This window comes from Triturus cristatus, chromosome 9 (assembly GCF_964204655.1).
Source record: "Triturus cristatus chromosome 9, aTriCri1.1, whole genome shotgun sequence".
NCBI lineage: Eukaryota > Metazoa > Chordata > Amphibia > Caudata > Salamandridae > Triturus > Triturus cristatus.
The window spans coordinates 731,027,267-731,033,266 of record NC_140592.1 but is presented as its reverse complement, the minus strand read 5'-3'; the positions used below and the strand labels follow the sequence as shown (position 1 = coordinate 731,033,266).

Genomic DNA, 6,000 nt, shown 5'->3' with positions numbered 1-6,000 from the left:
ACTCCCAGAAGGGGTTAATTGCTACTCCTAAATCCCGCACTGGACACTGTGTCTGTGGAGACACGGAGTGAGGTGAACAATCGGTATATACCACACTATCTTCCCATTAGCCTCCTAAATGAGTTTGGGCTGGCCATTTGAGGTATTCTATGAAGCTGTTTTAATAATATTACTTTTGACTGCCTTCACATTTTACATTGTGCTAGTTGGCACTGCAGAAAGTTCTCCCATTCCAAGATGGCCGCATAATTCAACCAATCTGGTGACTTCCAGATAGCACGTGACACTGGACGCTGTAAAGGGAGAGGCTTGCAACGCATGCAGATTTGGCGTGTTATCAGGAAGGTGTTTGGGGTGAGTACTTTTGAAGGCGAAGCGCGAGTGTGCAACGTCTCTCCACGCAGTTTTTTGGGAGGGTAGAGGTGTTCAAAATCACCACTCTCTGTAAATTTTAATCTGATTGTAGAGTAGAAGACGAACATGCCTTGTGAGGTAACCCCCCCTCCCCCCCCGGTGTATCGGTTCCTATAAGAACCCTTTGGCGTAATTCAGACTCTCAGGTTTCACAATACCCTGAGAACTTCTCTCACTATTGAAATCCTGCTATATAGGAGGCCCCTTTCCTCATTCAGTATCTCTCTGGCCATGAGGCACACCCCTAATTCTAAGGGTCTGTCAGACTCTAGGAGCCAGTACCACCTAAAACTGAGGATCCCTCTGATACGAGCATTTCACTAAGCCCAAGGCACAGCCTACCGTGGCCTCCTGCCTTATCATTGCTTCGACCCTCAATCAGGTGACACGCCGAAGATGATGGGAGGAATGACTACAAATAGTCTGACCTTTAGGTTCTTCTCCCTAGCCACGCTAGAAGAACCATGAACACTGACCGAGCAATATCAATCTCATGGGCCCCACGCTCCCAACGTAACCACGCCTGTATCCCCTGCCAGCTTAAGACTGGCCTCCATATCTTGTATCATCAAAGGATTGGTGCATCTTTCTGGAAAGTCTTCCCAGGATGGGGCCTCCTACTAAGAATTGTGATGCTCATCTCCCACCACCGATGATGCAGGTTGCAGGTCACCCTACAGGGACAACACTGCCATGGTGGGAGTTCTTCTCTGGGCAGTCAGAAGTTACTGGGTAACGGTGGTGCTAATGTAATTTACCACCACAATATTAATGCACACAAATTGAAATGGCCAATCACTACCTATTAAGACCGGACTCTCTCGGGGTAGAGAGGACTAGCAGTGAAAGCTTATTCCAGGAGGTGGAGGAGCTCAAACTCAAAATACAGTGCAACGCTAAGTCGCACTTAATTTCAATTTCAAATCAGTACTTAACATTAAGGAAATGATAATTACTTTAACAGCTGGTAGGTAAATAGTATACTTAAAACGGATCTACAAAGAAAAACAGAAGCCCGTAGCGCTTTCTGGACCGAGAACCAATTTCACTAGAATTTATAGCTCTTATTTGGTCAGCAATAAAATCCAGGTAACATTGAGTCATATGGCCAATATTCGGCAACAAGGGACTGTTAAGTTCAGAAGCATTCCGTTTTTAGTATTTGTTCAATCGAGCATAGATGCCAGTCAGAAAGATACAATCTAGCAATTCTTGCTATCCTATATCTGTCCCTAAGCCAGTGGCGGTGATTTCGAATTAAACAAACCCATTACTCAAAGCAAGAAGCAGCTCTTTAAGAAAAGTTTCTAGGTGCTCTCTGGGGATCCTTAGTGTATGGTCTACAGGTGGCACAATGTCTGGTCATCTGCGTTCAGTTAACTGTGCTATAAATGTAATTTGTCCTAGGGAGAGTGGCTAGCTAGTGGGCCCGAACCCTTCATAGTTTGCATTAGGTCTTGGTGGTAGGAGATTGTATCTTATGAACCATTGGTCCCAGTCAAGATGTAAAGTGCTAAGGGCAGTCATAGGTCGGGGGCACTGGATAAAACAGTGGCTACGGCCTACCTCAACCAGCATTATTTCAGGAACTGTAGCAATGAGAAAGATGATTCTAACAGCCACACAATAATGGGGACTTCCTATAGTCGATGGGATTGGACCCACATCAGGGAGGTGAAGGTGAACTGTCTTTTTCAAATGGAAAGCCAGAAGTTTGCCCTCTACAGGAACACTGTTAAAAAGGCATTTGCCCTGGAATAGAGGACATGTTCTCACAGCATTAGTCTGCAGTACCCTACAACAAAAGAGCAGTTACCACTCTGTCAAATGAGGGCATGCCTTAGGTGCCCCAATACCTCAGTTCCCATCTCTGAAGTCTCAGGATGGTTAAACGGGGAGCACCGCCTGTGTGCTCGCATTATTACAGGGAGCACCTCCAGTGAGCTTGCAAGATTTCTGAACTCAGTGGGAGAAAAACAAACGGGGCTGACCAGAAACCACGTAAGGCCAGGGCAGTACAAATTGACAAAGCAATGCAGTGGACTTCATCCCAACAGCTGGGCGTGTTATGTATCCTGGCTCAAGTACATAAAAGTCAACAATAACCAGCTGTTTCCCGGAACATTTCATCTTCAAGCTTCCCACAGCCACTCCTGTGAAGGCATGCATCCAGTCAGATGCTTGAATGTGCCATTGGTCATACCATGTCCTGCCCTTTCATCTCAGAGTCTCAATGTCAGTCAAGTAGTTAACTATGTGTCTTCCTCTTTGGGCGCACCAGCTGTACCGCTTTCTACAAGCATTGTAGGCGTACCACATTTTCAGAAGCAAACTGAAAGGTGAGACCAGGTCACCAGTCACATCTACATAGTGTCCTGTAAGGTAAATGTCTCTACATCCCCATGCTTTTAATCTCCATCACTCCCCCTCCCCCCTTCTTTGATTTACTCACTCAGATATGTTTCTCAGTTCTGCTGACAACAAACAAATTGGGTACAAAATAGACAAAGGTCATGAAACAATAATCCCAACTTCTTGCCCTAAGCATGCTATTTCAATATTGACTCATGGATGAACCAGAACTGGTGAAAGTTCAGTGAAAACGGAGAGAAACCAAGGGGGTGGTTTTCAATTAACAATACAACGTTGAAATCAATCAATCAGGGATTTGTAAAGCACACTACTCACCCGTGAGGGTCTCAAGGCGCTGGGGGAAGGATGAAATTCAGGCAGCTCTGATTCAGTTGAAGAGCCGGGTCTTGAGGTTTTTCCCGAATGCTTTCAGTGTGGGAGTTCGCCTGATGTTTAGGGGGAGTTCGTTCCAGGTCTTGGCTGTGATGTAGGAGAAGGCTCTTCCTCCCGTTCTGGCTCTGCAAATGCAAGGGATTTCAGCCAGGGCAAGGTCGGCGGAGCGGAGGTTTCTCTTGGGAGTGTAGAAGGAGATTCTTTCATTGAGGTATTAAGGTCCGTTGTTGTGGAGGGATTTGTAGGTGTGAGCAGCTTGAAAGTCACTCTTTTCGGCAGGGAGCCAGTGCAGGTCTCAGTGCTGGGTGATGTGGTCTTGTCGTAGGATGCTGAGGACAAGTCTGGCTGTGGTGTCCTGGATTGTCTGGAGTTTGTGGAGCAGAGATTTGTTGATTTCGGCATAAAGGGCGTTTCCGTAGTCCAGTCTGCTGGTTATGAGTGCATGGGTGACAGTCTTTCTGGATGCGGGGGGGCATACATTTGAAGGTGTTGTAGGGTGTTGAAGCATGTGGAAGATACAGCGTTGATCTGTCTGTCATGGTGAGGGAGGAGTTGAGTATGATGCAGGGTTTGCGGGTGTGATCCGTGGGTGTGGGTGGGTTGCCATGGGCGAGGGATCACAAGGTGTTGTTCAACGCGGATCAGCAATCCTAGACCATTCGCCATCTAGGGTAGTCCCTGTCCAGGTCCTGGCTGTAATGTTCGACTTCTATCAGTCCTATACTTCACAAAAAGGAGCTTGGGTCTCTGTCTCATCATGGTTGAAGCTCGGATAAAGGTCCCTAAAGGTTTGTCACGACTTGCTCCCTGCATTCTTGTATCCACCACCAGGGGGTTGAACTATGGGACTCTCCAGTGTTCTAATAAGCTTCCAGACCCTCCCATTCTTGTATATACTGACTTCCAGCCATTTGGAAACAATTTGGGAATTGACATCCATTCCCAATCCATGCCGGGTTTTGTGGAAGCCTTCCTGCTCATGCCTGAAACTCCATTACCTAGAATTCCCTGCTCACTGCTTCGTCTCCACCTCTACAGGCCAAGGATGGCTGGAGGAATTCAGCTCACCTGTGGCTGGCTGCTGCTAGCCTGCTCACACCTGATGCATGTAATTACTGTGAGTTCTTTTAAGCCCTAGCTCCCTTCAGGCCAAGGTTGGTCGTTGTAGCTGTATACCGGTGAGACCGATCCTTGTTCCCAGTGCTTCCTGAGCTTTTGATACCCTTGCTTCCAGTAGTTCCTGAGCTATAGCTATTCCTTGTACCTGAATTAGCACTGCCTGCAGTGCTACCATGTTTCCTGAGTTCCTGAGCTATAGTTATTCTTTGTTCCTGTTTCTGGGCTGCAGCTATTTCTTCCTGATTTGCACTGCTTGCAGTGCTTTCTCGAGTCCTTGTTTCCTGAGCTGTAGCTATTTCCTGTTTCCTTGAACTAGCACTGCCTGCAGTGCTACCTTGACTCTTGAGCCTTAGCATTCCTTGTTCCTGACCTGCACCAGTTTCCCTTGTTCCTGAACTAGCACTGCCTGCAGTGCTACATTGACTCCTGAACCTTGGCTCAATTCTTGTTCCTGTCCCAACTCTGCCTTCTCTGCTACTTTGTTTTCTTGATTCCTTAACCTGCACTATTCTAGTATACCCTTGTAGCCTCCCCTTCTGTATATCCGTCTACAGTCCCTGCCTTTCTTCCCATTCCTTGGTTTCAGTTCCTAGTTTGCGGTCTTTCTATTCTGCTGCCTTGCTTCTGTTGCCTTGTATGTTTGTTACCTGCTTTCTGCCAAATTTGCACTGCGATTTCCTTCCTTTCCTGTTAAGCACTCCTCCTTGCTAGCTCTCCTCCTTGCTAGCTCCTTGTCTATTGTGCTTGTTTAGTTCTACCCCCCTTGCTGTTACTGCCTTGCGCGTTCCTGTTTGATCGCCAGGATCCATGGGCACAGCTGACTGCCTAGGTGGTGTTTCTTGTTCACTGTGAGTATTTTCCTTGAGTTGCATTTATATCATCACCATAGGTATAAGCTCCACAGACCCTGCCTTTGCATGCATATCCTATATGTGGGTATTTGCAGTCAGTATCTGTAACGGCAATTGTGGGTGAGAAACTTACTGAGCTTCAGTTTTACCGTGTGGAGCTCCTTTTACCCCGCACTCCCCTTTATTGTAAATGTTGCTTCATATATATGTCTTGCACATTCGTCCTGGGTGTAGTTATTCTGAATGCTAAATTGCCTCGTGACGGCCCTTTCTTTCTGAGTCTTACCCATCTTGTTCCCTTGTACAGGCTTCCCCTTTGGATCCCTTTTTCTCCTCTGACTCCCTGTATGATCCTGGGCAGCGCTGTACTCCTCTTTCTGTGTACGTTTTCTACCCAGTTCCCAGTCCTTGCCCAAGTCCCTGACTGTGTTCCCCACATAGTCCCGGACAGTCCCTGACAGAGGTGTTCTTCATTAAACAAGATATTCAAGGGATCGCCTCACCCACAACATTTAATGGCATGCTTCATTATAGGCAGCCGCACACTGAAGTAGGACAGTGCTCCTGGAGGATACATTTTGATGCTAAAAAAACATTTGCCTGTATAACTACTGTAAGTGGGATCAGTGTCAACAGACCCTTGAAGGTAGTCAGCAATATAAATGTTATGATGAGGATTGACTTCCAAGCAGTCACCGTCGTGAAGCCTCATTTGCATGCATCACATCAGTGGACTGGGGTATGAAATGTAATAAAATATCTACTTGTCCACGGGGCAGGTTGCTTCATAAATCTACTTGTCCTGTAACAAAATCCACTTGCCCCTTTGGTGCCATGTAGTGCAGCGACAAATTTATGGCAGCAATCTCAT

General features: G+C 46.8%; 1 protein-coding gene across 4 annotated transcripts in view; it reads left to right on the top strand.

Moving 5' to 3' along the window:
* Positions 1-232: 232 nt before the first annotated feature.
* The window catches only part of BSCL2 (BSCL2 lipid droplet biogenesis associated, seipin), a 137,426-nt gene continuing 131,658 nt past the window's right edge, over positions 233-6,000 (top strand). For 3 of the 4 annotated variants that reach the window (XR_014968733.1, XM_085625945.1, XM_085625943.1), the window contains exon 1: positions 233-354. The gene's annotated coding sequence lies outside the window, so the exon portion shown is untranslated. Of the gene's footprint in view, positions 384-6,000 lie in introns of all 4 variants that reach the window. The other variant, XR_014968734.1, reaches the window with a different exon arrangement.